The 19,442-nt window shown below is 55.5% G+C and overlaps 1 long non-coding RNA gene across 1 annotated transcript in view; it reads left to right on the forward strand.

Moving 5' to 3' along the window:
• The window catches only part of LOC307212748, a 154,032-nt gene that overhangs the window by 68,811 nt on the left and 65,779 nt on the right, over window positions 1–19,442 (forward strand). The window lies entirely within an intron of this gene.

The following is a 19,442-nucleotide window of genomic DNA, read 5'->3' on the forward strand; positions in this document are numbered from 1 at the left end:
ATTTCTGCTGCAACAGTTGCTAAAGCTGCAGTGTGTTTCTGCAGCCTCTGGGGACACTCTTTCGCCATGTGCTGTGCACTGTCGCAAATGTAACACTTCCTGGTCCCTCTAGGAGGCTGTGCCTTTACTGCACCGGAAGCTGGGGCTCTGGCTGTTGCTTGAGCCTTAGCACCACCAAGTTCCATGGGCTCCTCCCCCTGCCTTCCCAGTGGCGAAGGATGTGACTGACTGAACTCCCTGGGGATGAAAGAAGGCGTCCTCGCTGGTGGACGCACCTGACGTTCTTCCTCAGTGTGCCAAGGACGTCCCTCGTGCCTTATCCCAATCGCCAAAGCCCTCTGCACAAGCTCCTCCAGGGTCTGGGGTCTGTCTCCCCTGGCAAGTTCATCCTTAATGGGACCGCTGAGCCCCTCCCAGAACAAATCCCTCACAGGTGCACAATCCTTCTCCCAGCTTAGCGCAGTCAGTAAAGCAAAAAATCTGGAATGGTACTGACGCACAGTGGCTTTGCCTTGCCGCAATCCAAAAATTTCCCTGCGTGCAAGATCCACATCTACAGTTGACTGGAAGCAGGCATCCATTGCTTTAATGAATTCATCTGCCTCGCGGCGGGCAGGGCCTTCTTCACGCCACAAATGGCGCAACCAGTCTCTGGCCGGCCCATGCAAGTGAGAAACAATAAACCCCACTTTCTCCTCCTCATCTTTAAAGTCATGACGAAGCAAGTGCAATGCATACAAAACGTCTGCTCTGAAACTGGGGTAGTGCTTCAGGTTCCCATCGAAGTGGGTGACTAGGCTGCCCCCCCTCCGTCCAAGTCCAATCCCTTCCCTGCTTGCACGTTCCCACCTGGTTTGCAGGTCCTGGCAGCGCTTCTCCGTTTCGTCATGCTTCTTCTGAGACGCAAGGACTGCAGCAGTGAGTTCGGAAACTGTAGTTCGCAGAGCTGTCAACTGCTCCTCCGCACTCATGGCTGTCACCGTTCGTGAGCTTTGCAAAAAAAAAATTTTTGCGTTCTTTGGAGGGGACTTACTGTCAGAGCCACCCTGGGTCCCAGCTCACAAGAGACCAAAGTCCAGTCCAAGTTATATACAAAAGGTTTTATTGAAGATCATTGTCGTCATTACATCCAAACTCCGTGGCTCCACATCTGTTACCCTTAGATGTTAGAAGTCCCCTCTGAGTCCGTCCCTCCCCTGCACCAATTTAAGAGGCTTGTGCTGCTCCACCTTTTCCTCTCCTTCCTTTTTCCGCAGGGTCTTCCTGCCCCCCTGTGTTCCCTCTTTCCGGGACTCCCCAGAGGCTGAGTCTTCTCCTGCCTGCTGCCCCCTCCTTCGTGCTTTAGCACCAGGCTCCTCCCCAGAGCTCTCCCCACTTCCGCGCGCCTCCACATTTGAACTTGGCGCGCGTACGTTGCTCCTCACCTTCCTTTCAACAGCCACACTGCTCCCGGTACTGCTTTCCGCCCCTTCCGGCAGGACGTCTTGCCCCGATCTCCTTCCCCCCTCTGCTCCTTGTTCTGTTCCTCCCGACACACTGGTAACTCCACCCTCTTCACTCCGTTCCGGTGGAGAAGCAGGTCTCGATCTCCAACTCCCACTGGCGGTTCCCCCTACATTCCCCTGCTCCTGACTGCTTCCCCCTTGGGCTCCCCTTGGCTTGACCAGGGGGGCTCCCTTTTGGGAATCCTCCGATCCACTGGACGGACTCATGGACCATCTCGGGTCATTGTCGTCCTCTTCCTCGTCAGGCTGGAATCCTTCTCCCTCACTTTCGGTCTCCTCCCTCCTCTGCGCCTCTCTCCCTGAACCCCTGACAGTTAGGGTTAGGGTTAGGGTTAGGGTTAGGGTTAGGGTTAGGGTTAGGGTTAGGGTTAGGGTTAGGGTTAGGGTTAGGGTTAGGGTTAGGGTTAGGGTTAGGGTTAGGGTTAGGGTTAGGGTTAGGGTTAGGGTTAGGGTTAGGGTTAGGGTTAGGGTTAGGGTTAGGGTTAGGGTTAGGGTTAGGGTTAGGGTTAGGGTTAGGGTTAGGGTTAGGGTTAGGGTTAGGGTTAGGGTTAGGGTTAGGGTTAGGGTTAGGGTTAGGGTTAGGGTTAGGGTTAGGGTTAGGGTTAGGGTTAGGGTTAGGGTTAGGGTTAGGGTTAGGGTTAGGGTTAGGGTTAGGGTTAGGGTTAGGGTTAGGGTTAGGGTTAGGGTTAGGGTTAGGGTTAGGGTTAGGGTTAGGGTTAGGGTTAGGGTTAGGGTTAGGGTTAGGGTTAGGGTTAGGGTTAGGGTTAGGGTTAGGGTTAGGGTTAGGGTTAGGGTTAGGGTTAGGGTTAGGGTTAGGGTTAGGGTTAGGGTTAGGGTTAGGGTTAGGGTTAGGGTTAGGGTTAGGGTTAGGGTTAGGGTTAGGGTTAGGGTTAGGGTTAGGGTTAGGGTTAGGGTTAGGGTTAGGGTTAGGGTTAGGGTTAGGGTTAGGGTTAGGGTTAGGGTTAGGGTTAGGGTTAGGGTTAGGGTTAGGGTTAGGGTTAGGGTTAGGGTTAGGGTTAGGGTTAGGGTTAGGGTTAGGGTTAGGGTTAGGGTTAGGGTTAGGGTTAGGGTTAGGGTTAGGGTTAGGGTTAGGGTTAGGGTTAGGGTTAGGGTTAGGGTTAGGGTTAGGGTTAGGGTTAGGGTTAGGGTTAGGGTTAGGGTTAGGGTTAGGGTTAGGGTTAGGGTTAGGGTTAGGGTTAGGGTTAGGGTTAGGGTTAGGGTTAGGGTTAGGGTTAGGGTTAGGGTTAGGGTTAGGGTTAGGGTTAGGGTTAGGGTTAGGGTTAGGGTTAGGGTTAGGGTTAGGGTTAGGGTTAGGGTTAGGGTTAGGGTTAGGGTTAGGGTTAGGGTTAGGGTTAGGGTTAGGGTTAGGGTTAGGGTTAGGGTTAGGGTTAGGGTTAGGGTTAGGGTTAGGGTTAGGGTTAGGGTTAGGGTTAGGGTTAGGGTTAGGGTTAGGGTTAGGGTTAGGGTTAGGGTTAGGGTTAGGGTTAGGGTTAGGGTTAGGGTTAGGGTTAGGGTTAGGGTTAGGGTTAGGGTTAGGGTTAGGGTTAGGGTTAGGGTTAGGGTTAGGGTTAGGGTTAGGGTTAGGGTTAGGGTTAGGGTTAGGGTTAGGGTTAGGGTTAGGGTTAGGGTTAGGGTTAGGGTTAGGGTTAGGGTTAGGGTTAGGGTTAGGGTTAGGGTTAGGGTTAGGGTTAGGGTTAGGGTTAGGGTTAGGGTTAGGGTTAGGGTTAGGGTTAGGGTTAGGGTTAGGGTTAGTGTCAGAGCCACCCTGGGTCCCAGCTCACAAGAGACCAAAGTCCAGTCCAAGTTATGTACAAAAGGTTTTATTGAAGATCATTGTCGTCATTACATCCAAACTCCGTGGCTCCGCATCTGTTACCCTTAGATGTTAGAAGTCCCCTCTGAGTCCGTCCCTCCCCTGCACCTATTTAAGAGGCTTGTGCTGCTCCACCTTTTCCTCTCCTTCCTTTTCCGCAGGGTCTTCCTGCCCCCCTGTGTTCCCTCTTTCCGGGACTCCCCAGAGGCTGAGTCTTCTCCTGCCTGCTGCCCCCTCCTTCGTGCTTTAGCACCAGGCTCCTCCCCAGAGCTCTCCCCACTTCCGCGCGCCTCCACATTTGAACTTGGCGCGCGTACGTTGCTCCTGACCTTCCTTTCAACAGCCACACTGCTCCCGGTACTGCTTTCCGCCCCTTCCGGCAGGACGTCTTGCCCTGATCTCCTTCCCCCCTTTGCTCCTTGTTCAGTTCCTCCCGACACACTGGTAACTCCACCCTCTTCACTCCGTTCCGGTGGAGAAGCCGGTCTCGATCTCCAACTCCCACTGGCGGTTCCCCCTACGTTCCCCTGCTCCTGACTGCTTCCCCCTTGGGCTCCCCTTGGCTTGACCAGGGGGGCTCCCTTTTGGGAATCCTCCGATTCACTGGACGGACTCATGGACCATCTCGGGTCATTGTCGTCCTCTTCCTCGTCAGGCTGGAATCCTTCTCCCTCACTCTCGGTCTCCTCCCTCCTCTGCGCCTCTCTCCCTGAACCCCTGACATCCATCCCCCCCTCGAAGCCCCCCCTTCCCCCCTCCCCCCCATCGGGTGCGGGTTGTGGGAACTGCAGCTCCTCGGAGGTAGATGCAGGATACAGTTCGGCTACGTCCATGACCTCTGCTGGTAGCTCGGTGTACGTGTGTTCGAATTCGGGTTCTTCACCCAAAATGTTCGCAGTTCCCTCTTCCATTGCTACTTCGTCTGGTGCTGCCGGCCAAGGCCCCTTCAGCCATTTCTTGCGCCAGGCTTCCTCTGGATGCTCATCCCACCAATAAGAGGGCTCTGTGTCCACCCCCGAACACGATCCCCTGGGCGAGTTTGAGTTCGGCGTTCTTTCCTCGGCTGAAGAAAAGCCGTGGAAAGTGCTGCCTGAACATGTGGGGGTAAAGAGCCAGTCATCGAAGTACTCGGCTGGCATGGGTCTATGTGGGAAAAGGGCATGGAACTCGTCCTTTAAAAGAGGTTCGTCTAAAGCGTAGTCCGGCACCCACCCACTGGCACTGACTGGTGCACCCTCTCTGACTAGAAAGTATTCTATTCCCTCTTCCCCCCATCTCGAGTCCAGGATCTCTGTGACCTCGTTGAGTGGTTCGACCCTAGGCGATCCCTCCCTCCTAGGTGACTCTGTGCGTGGCTGCGGTACTGTTTCAGACTCCTGAAACCTGTGCGGGGCCTTGTAGGGAGTGAGCACCGACCTATGAAAAACCGGGTGGACTCTGGAACCTTCGGGGAGGGCCAGTCGAAAAGCCACGGGGTTGATCTTAGCCTCCACCTGGTATGGTCCTAGCTGCCTGTGCCCTAGCTTCTTCTTGGCCAACGACTTGGTTGGCATCGCCTGGGCCGCTAACCACACCCAGTCCCCCACCTGGATGTCCTCTCCCACTCTTCTGCCTTTATCTGCCTGCACCTTATATGCTTGTTTGGCTAGCTCCAAATGTCTCCGCAGCTCCTCGTGCACCTCTTGTAGTTCTGCAGCGAACTGGTCGGCCTCTTGCGGCTCCCCCTCTCTTGGTGCTACGAACCCCGGGAAGGTCCTGGGATGACGTCCATTGTTCGCGAAGAACGGCGTCACCCCCGTCGACGCATGCTTCGTGTTGTTGTAGGCAAACTCCGCCATCGGTAGGTAGTCCACCCAAGCTGTGGGTCGCTGATTTGCATAACATCTCAGGTACTGCTGCATGATCGCGTTGACCCTCTCGGCCTGGCCGTTGGTTTGTGGATGTCTTGCCGACGCTAGGTTGATCTTGACGCGCAGGATACCTAGGAGCTTCTGCCAAAAATTGGAAATAAACTGGCGCCCCCTGTCGGACAGGATGGCCCGCGGCAGCCCATGCGCCCGGAACACGTGGTCGATGAAAAGCTTGGCGGTCTGTTCCGCCGTCGCCACCTTCGCGCAGGGAATGAAGTGCGCCATCTTGGTGAACAAGTCCACCACCACCAGTACTGCCGTCTTGCCTCTGGAACTGGGCAGGTCAGTGACGAAGTCCAGCGCCACCCTCTCCCACGGTTGCTGTGGTGTTTCCAGTGGTTCCAGCAAGCCCGCCGGCTTCTGGTGTACTGGCTTGGGTGGTAAAGGGTCTGTGCGTTGCAAAAGCGCTGGGGACTGCTCTACAGATTCGCCTGGCTGAGCCCCAGCAGCTCTGCTTCCAGCCAGGCACTGTCGTTTCCCTGAGGTTGCTCTGCTTGCATCATTTCTGCTGCAACAGTTGCTAAAGCTGCAGTGTGTTTCTGCAGCCTCTGGGGACACTCTTTCGCCATGTGCTGTGCACTGTCGCAAATGTAACACTTCCTGGTCCCTCTAGGAGGCTGTGCCTTTACTGCACCGGAAGCTGGGGCTCTGGCTGTTGCTTGAGCCGTAGCACCACCAAGTTCCATGGGCTCCTCCCCCTGCCTTCCCAGTTGCGAAGGATGTGACTGACTGAACTCCCTGGGGATGAAAGAAGACGTCCTTGCTGGTGGACGCACCTGACGTTCTTCCTCAGTGTGCCAAGGACGTCCCTCGTGCCTTATCCCAATCGCCAAAGCCCTCTGCACAAGCTCCTCTAGGGTCCGGGGTCTGTCTCCCCTGGCAAGTTCATCCTTAATGGGACCGCTGAGCCCCTCCCAGAACAAATCCCTCACAGGTGCACAATCCTTCTCCCAGCTTAGCGCAGTCAGTAAAGCAAAAAATCTGGAATGGTACTGACGCACAGTGGCTTTGCCTTGCCGCAATCCAAAAATCTCCCTGCGTGCAAGATCCACATCTACAGTTGACTGGAAGCAGGCATCCATTGCTTTAATGAATTCATCTGCATCGCGGCGGGCAGGGCCATCTTCACGCCACAAATTGCGCAACCAGTCTCTGGCCGGCCCATGCAAGTGAGAAACAATAAACCCCACTTTCTCCTCCTCATCTTTAAAGTCATGACGAAGCAAGTGCAATGCATACAAAACGTCTGCTCTGAAACTGGGGTAGTGCTTCAGGTTCCCATCGAAGTGGGTGACTAGGCTGCCCCCCCTCCGTCCAAGTCCAATCCCTTCTCTGGACCCTGGGAACCCTTCCCTGCTTGCACGTTCCCACCTGGTTTGCAGGTCCTGGCAGCGCTTCTCCAGTTCGTCATGCTTCTTCTGAGACGCAAGGACTGCAGCAGTGAGTTCGGAAACTGTAGTTCGCAGAGCTGTCAACTGCTCCTCCGCACTCATGGCTGTCACCGTTCGTGAGCTTTGCAAAAAAAAATTTTTGCGTTCTTTGGAGGGGACTTACTGTCAGAGCCACCCTGGGTCCCAGCTCACAAGAGACCAAAGTCCAGTCCAAGTTATGTACAAAAGGTTTTATTGAAGATCATTGTCGTCATTACATCCAAACTCCGTGGCTCCGCATCTGTTACCCTTAGATGTTAGAAGTCCCCTCTGAGTCCGTCCCTCCCCTGCACCTATTTAAGAGGCTTGTGCTGCTCCACCTTTTCCTCTCCTTCCTTTTCCGCAGGGTCTTCCTGCCCCCCTGTGTTCCCTCTTTCCGGGACTCCCCAGAGGCTGAGTCTTCTCCTGCCTGCTGCCCCCTCCTTCGTGCTTTAGCACCAGGCTCCTCCCCAGAGCTCTCCCCACTTCCGCGCGCCTCCACATTTGAACTTGGCGCGCGTACGTTGCTCCTGACCTTCCTTTCAACAGCCACACTGCTCCCGGTACTGCTTTCCGCCCCTTCCGGCAGGACGTCTTGCCCTGATCTCCTTCCCCCCTTTGCTCCTTGTTCAGTTCCTCCCGACACACTGGTAACTCCACCCTCTTCACTCCGTTCCGGTGGAGAAGCCGGTCTCGATCTCCAACTCCCACTGGCGGTTCCCCCTACGTTCCCCTGCTCCTGACTGCTTCCCCCTTGGGCTCCCCTTGGCTTGACCAGGGGGGCTCCCTTTTGGGAATCCTCCGATTCACTGGACGGACTCATGGACCATCTCGGGTCATTGTCGTCCTCTTCCTCGTCAGGCTGGAATCCTTCTCCCTCACTCTCGGTCTCCTCCCTCCTCTGCGCCTCTCTCCCTGAACCCCTGACAGTTAGGGTTAGGGTTAGGGTTAGGGTTAGGGTTAGGGTTAGGGTTAGGGTTAGGGTTAGGGTTAGGGTTAGGGTTAGGGTTAGGGTTAGGGTTAGGGTTAGGGTTAGGGTTAGGGTTAGGGTTAGGGTTAGGGTTAGGGTTAGGGTTAGGGTTAGGGTTAGGGTTAGGGTTAGGGTTAGGGTTAGGGTTAGGGTTAGGGTTAGGGTTAGGGTTAGGGTTAGGGTTAGGGTTAGGGTTAGGGTTAGGGTTAGGGTTAGGGTTAGGGTTAGGGTTAGGGTTAGGGTTAGGGTTAGGGTTAGGGTTAGGGTTAGGGTTAGGGTTAGGGTTAGGGTTAGGGTTAGGGTTAGGGTTAGGGTTAGGGTTAGGGTTAGGGTTAGGGTTAGGGTTAGGGTTAGGGTTAGGGTTAGGGTTAGGGTTAGGGTTAGGGTTAGGGTTAGGGTTAGGGTTAGGGTTAGGGTTAGGGTTAGGGTTAGGGTTAGGGTTAGGGTTAGGGTTAGGGTTAGGGTTAGGGTTAGGGTTAGGGTTAGGGTTAGGGTTAGGGTTAGGGTTAGGGTTAGGGTTAGGGTTAGGGTTAGGGTTAGGGTTAGGGTTAGGGTTAGTGTCAGAGCCACCCTGGGTCCCAGCTCACAAGAGACCAAAGTCCAGTCCAAGTTATATACAAAAGGTTTTATTGAAGATCATTCTCGTCATTACATCCAAACTCCGTGGCTCCACATCTGTTACCCTTAGATGTTAGAAGTCCCCTCTGAGTCCGTCCCTCCCCTGCACCAGTTTAAGAGGCTTGTGCTGCTCCACCTTTTCCTCTCCTTCCTTTTCCGCAGGGTCTTCCTGCCCCCCTGTGTTCCCTCTTTCCGGGACTCCCCAGAGGCTGAGTCTTCTCCTGCCTGCTGCCCCCTCCTTCGTGCTTTAGCACCAGGCTCCTCCCCAGAGCTCTCCCCACTTCCGCGCGCCTCCACATTTGAACTTGGCGCGCGTACGTTGCTCCTGACCTTCCTTTCAACAGCCACACTGCTCCCGGTACTGCTTTCCGCCCCTTCCGGCAGGACGTCTTGCCCCGATCTCCTTCCCCCCTCTGCTCCTTGTTCTGTTCCTCCCGACACACTGGTAACTCCACCCTCTTCACTCCGTTCCGGTGGAGAAGCAGGTCTCGATCTCCAACTCCCACTGGCGGTTCCCCCTACGTTCCCCTGCTCCTGACTGCTTCCCCCTTGGGCTCCCCTTGGCTTGACCAGGGGGGCTCCCTCTTGGGAATCCTCCGATTCACTGGACGGACTCATGGACCATCTCGGGTCATTGTCGTCCTCTTCCTCGTCAGGCTGGAATCCTTCTCCCTCACTCTCGGTCTCCTCCCTCCTCTGCGCCTCTCTCCCTGAACCCCTGACATCCATCCCCCCCTCGAAGCCCCCCCTTCCCCCCTCCCCCCCATCGGGTGCGGGTTGTGGGAACTGCAGCTCCTCGGAGGTAGATGCAGGATACAGTTCGGCTACGTCCATGACCTCTGCTGGCAGCTCGGTGTACGTGTGTTCGAATTCGGGTTCCTCACCCAAAATGTTCGCAGTTCCCTCTTCCATTGCTACTTCGTCTGGTGCTGCCAACCAAGGCCCCTTTAGCCATTTCTTGCGCCAGGCCTCCTCTGGTTGCTCATCCCACCAATAAGAGGGCTCTGTGTCCACCCCCGAACACGATCCCCTGGGCGAGTTTGAGTTCGGCGTTCTTTCCTCGGCTGAAGAAAAGCCGTGGAAAGTGCTGCCTGAACATGTGGGGGTAAAGAGCCAGTCATCGAAGTACTCGGCTGGCATGGGTCTATGTGGGAAAAGGGCATGGAACTCGTCCTTTAAAAGAGGTTCGTCTAAAGCGTAGTCCGGCACCCACCCACTGGCACTGACTGGTGCACCCTCTCTGACTAGAAAGTATTCTATTCCCTCTTCCCCCCATCTCGAGTCCAGGATCTCTGTGACCTCGTTGAGTGGTTCGACCCTAGGCGATCCCTCCCTCCTAGGTGACTCTGTGCGTGGCTGCGGTACTGTTTCAGACTCCTGAAACCTGTGCGGGGCCTTGTAGGGAGTGAGCACCGACCTATGAAAAACCGGGTGGACTCTGGAACCTTCGGGGAGGGCCAGTCGAAAAGCCACGGGGTTGATCTTAGCCTCCACCTGGTATGGTCCTAGCTGCCTGTGCCCTAGCTTCTTCTTGGCCAACGACTTGGTTGGCATCGCCTGGGCCGCTAACCACACCCAGTCCCCCACCTGGATGTCCTCTCCCACTCTTCTGCCTTTGTCTGCCTGCACCTTATATGCTTGTTTGGCTAGCTCCAAATGTCTCCGCAGCTCCTCGTGCACCTCTTGTAGTTCTGCAGCGAACTGGTCGGCCTCTTGCGGCTCCCCCTCTCTTGGTGCTACGAACCCCGGGAAGGTCCTGGGATGACGTCCATTGTTCGCGAAGAACGGCGTCACCCCCGTCGACGCATGCTTCGTGTTGTTGTAGGCAAACTCCGCCATCGGTAGGTAGTCCACCCAAGCTGTGGGTCGCTGATTTGCATAACATCTCAGGTACTGCTGCATGATCGCGTTGACCCTCTCGGCCTGGCCGTTGGTTTGTGGATGTCTTGCCGACGCTAGGTTGATCTTGACGCGCAGGATACCTAGGAGCTTCTGCCAAAAATTGGAAATAAACTGGCGCCCCCTGTCGGACAGGATGGCCCGCGGCAGCCCATGCGCCCGGAACACGTGGTCGATGAAGAGCTTGGCGGTCTGTTCCGCCGTCGCCACCTTCGCGCAGGGAATGAAGTGCGCCATCTTGGTGAACAAGTCCACCACCACCAGTACCGCCGTCTTGCCTCTGGAACTGGGCAGGTCAGTGACGAAGTCCAGCGCCACCCTCTCCCACGGTTGCTGTGGTGTTTCCAGTGGTTCCAGCAAGCCCGCCGGCTTCTGGTGTACTGGCTTGGACCTCTGACAAGTGTCACATCTGGCGACGTACTCCGCTACTTCTCCTCGCATCTGGGGCCACCAAAAGTCCCTGGCCACCAGTTCTATTGTCTTCTCCCTGCCGAAATGGCCCGCACTGGGAGCGTCGTGCAACTGCTGCAGAACCTTTGCTCGGAGCTCGTCGCTCGGCACGTATAGGGCACCCTTGTGAGTTAACAGTCCGTCGCGTAACTGGAACTCATCGTCTCTCAGCGAACCCCTACGCAGCTCCTCTATTTTGGATTGTGCAAACTGATCTACCTGCAACGCGCGTCGCACTGCGTCCAGGTCGACAGCGATGGCAGCGCACGCCCACGCCTGCGGTGCAAAAATGTGCCTGGCTGCTATTGGCGCCGCTTCCTCAAGATATTGCGGTTTCCTGGAGAGCGCATCGGCTATAACGTTGGAGTCCCCTGGGACGTACTCTATCCTGAAGTCGAAATCCGCGAAGAACTCTGCCCAGCGCATGTGTCTTTGGCTCTGGAGTTTCGCCGTGCGCCAATACTCTAAATTCTTGTGATCCGTGCGGACCTGCACTGTGTGCTTGGCTCCAATGAGGAAATGTCGCCACGCTTTGAACGCTGCGTGAATGGCTAACAGCTCCCTGTCCCATATGGTGTAGTTTTGCTCCGCTTTGCTGAGCTTTCTGGAGTAAAAGGCACCGGGTCTCCAGTTTCCCTGTGGATCTTCTTGCAGGAGTACGGCTCCAACCGCTCTGTCTGACGCGTCGGTCTCTACTCGTATGGGCTTGCCTGGATTCACGTGCAGCAGCTGCTCCTCGGAGGCGAAAAGGCTTTTAAGCTTCTGAAAAGAGCGCTCCGCCTGTTCCGTCCACACGAACCTCTTCTTCTTGGAACTGAGAGTGTCCGTGATCGCTGCCGTCTCCTTTGCAAAACCTCTGATGAATTTGCGGTAGAAGTTGGCGAAGCCGATGAATCTTTGGACTTCCTTCCGATTGCGAGGGCTCTTCCAGTCCAACACCGCGCGGACCTTGGCGCTGTCCATGGCCAGCCCCTTGTCGGACAGCTTGTAGCCTAGGAAATCCACGTCCGTCACATCAAACTGGCACTTCTCTAACTTGGCGTAGAGCTTGTTCTCCCGTAGTCTCTGCAGGACTTCCTTTACGTCCTTCTCATGGGCCTCCTCCGTTTCCGAAAAGATCAGGATGTCGTCGAGGAAACACACGCATTTCTTGTAGAGAAGTCCCGCTAGCACGTGATGCATAAATGCTTGAAAGACGTGAGATCCATTTTGGAGACCAAATGGCATCACTCTGTATTCGTACGTGCCCAGAGGCGTGAACATGGCCGTCTTCCACTCATCGCCCTCCCGGATGCGTATGAGGTTATACGCTCCACGCAGATCCAATTTGGTGAAGATCTTCCCCTTCCTTACGGTTGCCAGGAGATCATCTATCTTGGGCATGGGGAAGGCCTTGGGTTTGGTCTTACTGTTTATGAATCGATAGTCCACAATGAGTCTTTTTTGGGGCGTGTCCTTTTTCTTTACAAAGAAAACAGGACTGCCCCCCACCGCTTTCGATTCTCGGATGAATCCGCGCTTCAAATTGTGCTCTATGAACTCCCTGAGTTCTTGTATCTCGTCCTCAGACATGGAATACAGCTTTGCAGTCGGCAACTGCGCCCCTGGCACCAGGTCGATGGCACAGTCATAAGGCCTGTGGGGCGGCAACTGGTCAGCCTCCTTCTCGCAGAAAACCTCCAGGAACCCCTCGTACTTGCGGGGTACTGCCTGCACCATGCCAAGTTGCAACTGCTGCTCAGCTCCCTCCTCCTGGCTGGACTGGATGCAATGTTGAGCACAGTACGATGAGCAAAAGGTGATCTGCCGTTGGTACCACGCTACAGCAGGACTGTGTCTCTCCAGCCAACTCATGCCTAATACTATAGGCGTGTCTGAAAGGCGGGTGACATTGAAGCTGATGACTTCTCGATGATTTCCAATCCTCATCACCATGGGAGGCGTCTGTTGCACAACTTGTCCTCCTAGCAATTTCCTGCCATCCACCGTGACTACGTTCAGAGGTGTTGTCGCTGGCAGAAGCGCTATGCGATGCTGCTTGACAAAGTGCGTCCCCACAAAATCTGCGTTGCTCCCAGAATCAATCGTGATGGGGACTTCCAGGGTGGTTCCATTCGGCAACTGAAGTGTTGCAGTGAGCTGCACCGCTGGCTTGGGTGGTAAAGGGTCTGTGCGTTGCAAAAGCGCTGGGGACTGCTCTACAGATTCGCCTGGCTGAGCCCCAGCAGCTCTGCTTCCAGCCAGGCACTGTCGTTTCCCTGAGGTTGCTCTGCTTGCATCATTTCTGCTGCAACAGTTGCTAAAGCTGCAGTGTGTTTCTGCAGCCTCTGGGGACACTCTTTCGCCATGTGCTGTGCACTGTCGCAAATGTAACACTTCCTGGTCCCTCTAGGAGGCTGTGCCTTTACTGCACCGGAAGCTGGGGCTCTGGCTGTTGCTTGAGCCTTAGCACCACCAAGTTCCATGGGCTCCTCCCCCTGCCTTCCCAGTGGCGAAGGATGTGACTGACTGAACTCCCTGGGGATGAAAGAAGACGTCCTCGCTGGTGGACGCACCTGACGTTCTTCCTCAGTGTGCCAAGGACGTCCCTCGTGCCTTATCCCAATCGCCAAAGCCCTCTGCACAAGCTCCTCCAGGGTCTGGGGTCTGTCTCCCCTGGCAAGTTCATCCTTAATGGGACCGCTGAGCCCCTCCCAGAACAAATCCCTCACAGGTGCACAATCCTTCTCCCAGCTTAGCGCAGTCAGTAAAGCAAAAAATCTGGAATGGTACTGACGCACAGTGGCTTTGCCTTGCCGCAATCCAAAAATTTCCCTGCGTGCAAGATCCACATCTACAGTTGACTGGAAGCAGGCATCCATTGCTTTAATGAATTCATCTGCATCGCGGCGGGCAGGGCCATCTTCACGCCACAAATTGCGCAACCAGTCTCTGGCCGGCCCATGCAAGTGAGAAACAATAAACCCCACTTTCTCCTCCTCATCTTTAAAGTCATGACGAAGCAAGTGCAATGCATACAAAACGTCTGCTCTGAAACTGGGGTAGTGCTTCAGGTTCCCATCGAAGTGGGTGACTAGGCTGCCCCCCCTCCGTCCAAGTCCAATCCCTTCTCTGGACCCTGGGAACCCTTCCCTGCTTGCACGTTCCCACCTGGTTTGCAGGTCCTGGCAGCGCTTCTCCATTTCGTCATGCTTCTTCTGAGACGCAAGGACTGCAGCAGTGAGTTCGGAAACTGTAGTTCGCAGAGCTGTCAACTGCTCCTCCGCACTCATGGCTGTCACCGTTCGTGAGCTTTGCAAAAAAAAATTTTTGCGTTCTTTGGAGGGGACTTACTGTCAGAGCCACCCTGGGTCCCAGCTCACAAGAGACCAAAGTCCAGTCCAAGTTATATACAAAAGGTTTTATTGAAGATCATTCTCGTCATTACATCCAAACTCCGTGGCTCCACATCTGTTACCCTTAGATGTTAGAAGTCCCCTCTGAGTCCGTCCCTCCCCTGCACCAGTTTAAGAGGCTTGTGCTGCTCCACCTTTTCCTCTCCTTCCTTTTCCGCAGGGTCTTCCTGCCCCCCTGTGTTCCCTCTTTCCGGGACTCCCCAGAGGCTGAGTCTTCTCCTGCCTGCTGCCCCCTCCTTCGTGCTTTAGCGCCAGGCTCCTCCCCAGAGCTCTCCCCACTTCCGCGCGCCTCCACATTTGAACTTGGCGCGCGTACGTTGCTCCTGACCTTCCTTTCAACAGCCACACTGCTCCCGGTACTGCTTTCCGCCCCTTCCGGCAGGACGTCTTGCCCCGATCTCCTTCCCCCCTCTGCTCCTTGTTCTGTTCCTCCCGACACACTGGTAACTCCACCCTCTTCACTCCGTTCCGGTGGAGAAGCAGGTCTCGATCTCCAACTCCCACTGGCGGTTCCCCCTACGTTCCCCTGCTCCTGACTGCTTCCCCCTTGGGCTCCCCTTGGCTTGACCAGGGGGGCTCCCTCTTGGGAATCCTCCGATTCACTGGACGGACTCATGGACCATCTCGGGTCATTGTCGTCCTCTTCCTCGTCAGGCTGGAATCCTTCTCCCTCACTCTCGGTCTCCTCCCTCCTCTGCGCCTCTCTCCCTGAACCCCTGACAGTTAGGGTTAGGGTTAGGGTTAGGGTTAGGGTTAGGGTTAGGGTTAGGGTTAGGGTTAGGGTTAGGGTTAGGGTTAGGGTTAGGGTTAGGGTTAGGGTTAGGGTTAGGGTTAGGGTTAGGGTTAGGGTTAGGGTTAGGGTTAGGGTTAGGGTTAGGGTTAGGGTTAGGGTTAGGGTTAGGGTTAGGGTTAGGGTTAGGGTTAGGGTTAGGGTTAGGGTTAGGGTTAGGGTTAGGGTTAGGGTTAGGGTTAGGGTTAGGGTTAGGGTTAGGGTTAGGGTTAGGGTTAGGGTTAGGGTTAGGGTTAGGGTTAGGGTTAGGGTTAGGGTTAGGGTTAGGGTTAGGGTTAGGGTTAGGGTTAGGGTTAGGGTTAGGGTTAGGGTTAGGGTTAGGGTTAGGGTTAGGGTTAGGGTTAGGGTTAGGGTTAGGGTTAGGGTTAGGGTTAGGGTTAGGGTTAGGGTTAGGGTTAGGGTTAGGGTTAGGGTTAGGGTTAGGGTTAGGGTTAGGGTTAGGGTTAGGGTTAGGGTTAGGGTTAGGGTTAGGGTTAGGGTTAGGGTTAGGGTTAGGGTTAGGGTTAGGGTTAGGGTTAGGGTTAGGGTTAGGGTTAGGGTTAGGGTTAGGGTTAGGGTTAGGGTTAGGGTTAGGGTTAGGGTTAGGGTTAGTGTCAGAGCCACCCTGGGTCCCAGCTCACAAGAGACCAAAGTCCAGTCCAAGTTATATACAAAAGGTTTTATTGAAGATCATTCACGTCACTACATCCAAACTCCGTGGCTCCACATCTGTTACCCTTAGATGTTAGAAGTCCCCTCTGAGTCCGTCCCTCCCCTGCACCAGTTTAAGAGGCTTGTGCTGCTCCACCTTTTCCTCTCCTTCCTTTTCCGCAGGGTCTTCCTGCCCCCCTGTGTTCCCTCTTTCCGGGACTCCCCAGAGGCTGAGTCTTCTCCTGCCTGCTGCCCCCTCCTTCGTGCTTTAGCACCAGGCTCCTCCCCAGAGCTCTCCCCACTTCCGCGCGCCTCCACATTTGAACTTGGCGCGCGTACGTTGCTCCTGACCTTCCTTTCAACAGCCACACTGCTCCCGGTACTGCTTTCCGCCCCTTCCGGCAGGACGTCTTGCCCCGATCTCCTTCCCCCCTCTGCTCCTTGTTCTGTTCCTCCCGACACACTGGTAACTCCACCCTCTTCACTCCGTTCCGGTGGAGAAGCAGGTCTCGATCTCCAACTCCCACTGGCGGTTCCCCCTACGTTCCCCTGCTCCTGACTGCTTCCCCCTTGGGCTCCCCTTGGCTTGACCAGGGGGGCTCCCTCTTGGGAATCCTCCGATTCACTGGACGGACTCATGGACCATCTCGGGTCATTGTCGTCCTCTTCCTCGTCAGGCTGGAATCCTTCTCCCTCACTCTCGGTCTCCTCCCTCCTCTGCGCCTCTCTCCCTGAACCCCTGACATCCATCCCCCCCTCGAAGCCCCCCCTTCCCCCCTCCCCCCCATCGGGTGCGGGTTGTGGGAACTGCAGCTCCTCGGAGTTAGATGCAGGATACAGTTCGGCTACGTCCATGACCTCTGCTGGCAGCTCGGTGTACGTGTGTTCGAATTCGGGTTCCTCACCCAAAATGTTCGCAGTTCCCTCTTCCATTGCTACTTCGTCTGGTGCTGCCAACCAAGGCCCCTTTAGCCATTTCTTGCGCCAGGCCTCCTCTGGTTGCTCATCCCACCAATAAGAGGGCTCTGTGTCCACCCCCGAACACGATCCCCTGGGCGAGTTTGAGTTCGGCGTTCTTTCCTCGGCTGAAGAAAAGCCGTGGAAAGTGCTGCCTGAACATGTGGGGGTAAAGAGCCAGTCATCGAAGTACTCGGCTGGCATGGGTCTATGTGGGAAAAGGGCATGGAACTCGTCCTTTAAAAGAGGTTCGTCTAAAGCGTAGTCCGGCACCCACCCACTGGCACTGACTGGTGCACCCTCTCTGACTAGAAAGTATTCTATTCCCTCTTCCCCCCATCTCGAGTCCAGGATCTCTGTGACCTCGTTGAGTGGTTCGACCCTAGGCGATCCCTCCCTCCTAGGTGACTCTGTGCGTGGCTGCGGTACTGTTTCAGACTCCTGAAACCTGTGCGGGGCCTTGTAGGGAGTGAGCACCGACCTATGAAAAACCGGGTGGACTCTGGAACCTTCGGGGAGGGCCAGTCGAAAAGCCACGGGGTTGATCTTAGCCTCCACCTGGTATGGTCCTAGCTGCCTGTGCCCTAGCTTCTTCTTGGCCAACGACTTGGTTGGCATCGCCTGGGCCGCTAACCACACCCAGTCCCCCACCTGGATGTCCTCTCCCACTCTTCTGCCTTTGTCTGCCTGCACCTTATATGCTTGTTTGGCTAGCTCCAAATGTCTCCGCAGCTCCTCGTGCACCTCTTGTAGTTCTGCAGCGAACTGGTCGGCCTCTTGCGGCTCCCCCTCTCTTGGTGCTACGAACCCCGGGAAGGTCCTGGGATGACGTCCATTGTTCGCGAAGAACGGCGTCACCCCCGTCGACGCATGCTTCGTGTTGTTGTAGGCGAACTCCGCCATCGGTAGGTAGTCCACCCAAGCTGTGGGTCGCTGATTTGCATAACATCTCAGGTACTGCTGCATGATCGCGTTGACCCTCTCGGCCTGGCCGTTGGTTTGTGGATGTCTTGCCGACGCTAGGTTGATCTTGACGCGCAGGATACCTAGGAGCTTCTGCCAAAAATTGGAAATAAACTGGCGCCCCCTGTCGGACAGGATGGCCCGCGGCAGCCCATGCGCCCGGAACACGTGGTCGATGAAGAGCTTGGCGGTCTGTTCCGCCGTCGCCACCTTCGCGCAGGGAATGAAGTGCGCCATCTTGGTGAACAAGTCCACCACCACCAGTACCGCCGTCTTGCCTCTGGAACTGGGCAGGTCAGTGACGAAGTCCAGCGCCACCCTCTCCCACGGTTGCTGTGGTGTTTCCAGTGGTTCCAGCAAGCCCGCCGGCTTCTGGTGTACTGGCTTGGACCTCTGACAAGTGTCACATCTGGCGACGTACTCCGCTACTTCTCCTCGCATCTGGGGCCACCAAAAGTCCCTGGCCACCAGTTCTATTGTCTTCTCCCTGCCGAAATGGCCCGCACTGGGAGCGTCGTGCAACTGCTGCAGAACCTTTGCTCGGAGCTCGTCGCTCGGCACGTATAGGGCACCCTTGTGAGTTAACAGTCCGTCGCGTAACTGGAACTCTTCGTCTCTCAGCGAACCCCTACGCAGCTCCTCTATTTTGGATTGTGCAAACTGATCTACCTGCAACGCGCGTCGCACTGCGTCCAGGTCGACAGCGATGGCAGCGCACGCCCACGCCTGCGGTGCAAAAATGTGCCTGGCTGCTATTGGCGCCGCTTCCTCAAGATATTGCGGTTTCCTGGAGAGCGCATCGGCTATAACGTTGGAGTCCCCTGGGACGTACTCTATCCTGAAGTCGAAATCCGCGAAGAACTCTGCCCAGCGCATGTGTCTTTGGCTCTGGAGTTTCGCCGTGCGCCAATACTCTAAATTCTTGTGATCCGTGCGGACCTGCACTGTGTGCTTGGCTCCAATGAGGAAATGTCGCCACGCTTTGAACGCTGCGTGAATGGCTAACAGCTCCCTGTCCCATATGGTGTAGTTTTGCTCCGCTTTGCTGAGCTTTCTGGAGTAAAAGGCACCGGGTCTCCAGTTTCCCTGTGGATCTTCTTGCAGGAGTACGGCTCCAACCGCTCTGTCTGACGCGTCGGTCTCTACTCGTATGGGCTTGCCTGGATTCACGTGCAGCAGCTGCTCCTCGGAGGCGAAAAGGCTTTTAAGCTTCTGAAAAGAGCGCTCCGCCTGTTCCGTCCACACGAACCTCTTCTTCTTGGAACTGAGAGTGTCCGTGATCGCTGCCGTCTCCTTTGCAAAACCTCTGATGAATTTGCGGTAGAAGTTGGCGAAGCCGATGAATCTTTGGACTTCCTTCCGATTGCGAGGGCTCTTCCAGTCCAACACCGCGCGGACCTTGGCGCTGTCCATGGCCAGCCCCTTGTCGGACAGCTTGTAGCCTAGGAAATCCACGTCCGTCACATCAAACTGGCACTTTTCTAACTTGGCGTAGAGCTTGTTCTCCCGTAGTCTCTGCAGGACTTCCTTTACGTCCTTCTCATGGGCTTCCTCCGTTTCCGAAAAGATCAGGATGTCGTCGAGGAAACACACGCATTTCTTGTAGAGAAGTCCCGCTAGCACGTGATGCATAAATGCTTGAAAGACGTGAGATCCATTTTGGAGACCAAATGGCATCACTCTGTATTCGTACGTGCCCAGAGGCGTGAACATGGCCGTCTTCCACTCATCGCCCTCCCGGATGCGTATGAGGTTATACGCTCCACGCAGATCCAATTTGGTGAAGATCTTCCCCTTCCTTACGGTTGCCAGGAGATCATCTATCTTGGGCATGGGGAAGGCCTTGGGTTTGGTCTTACTGTTTATGAATCGATAGTCCACAATGAGTCTTTTTTGGGGCGTGTCCTTTTTCTTTACAAAGAAAACAGGACTGCCCCCCACCGCTTTCGATTCTCGGATGAATCCGCGCTTCAAATTGTGCTCTATGAACTCCCTGAGTTCTTGCATCTCGTCCTCAGACATGGAATACAGCTTTGCAGTCGGCAACTGCGCCCCTGGCACCAGGTCGATGGCACAATCATAAGGCCTGTGGGGCGGCAACTGGTCAGCTTCCTTCTCGCAGAAAACCTCCAG

This window comes from Podarcis cretensis, assembly GCF_951804945.1.
Source record: "Podarcis cretensis genome assembly, chromosome: 3".
NCBI lineage: Eukaryota > Metazoa > Chordata > Lepidosauria > Squamata > Lacertidae > Podarcis > Podarcis cretensis.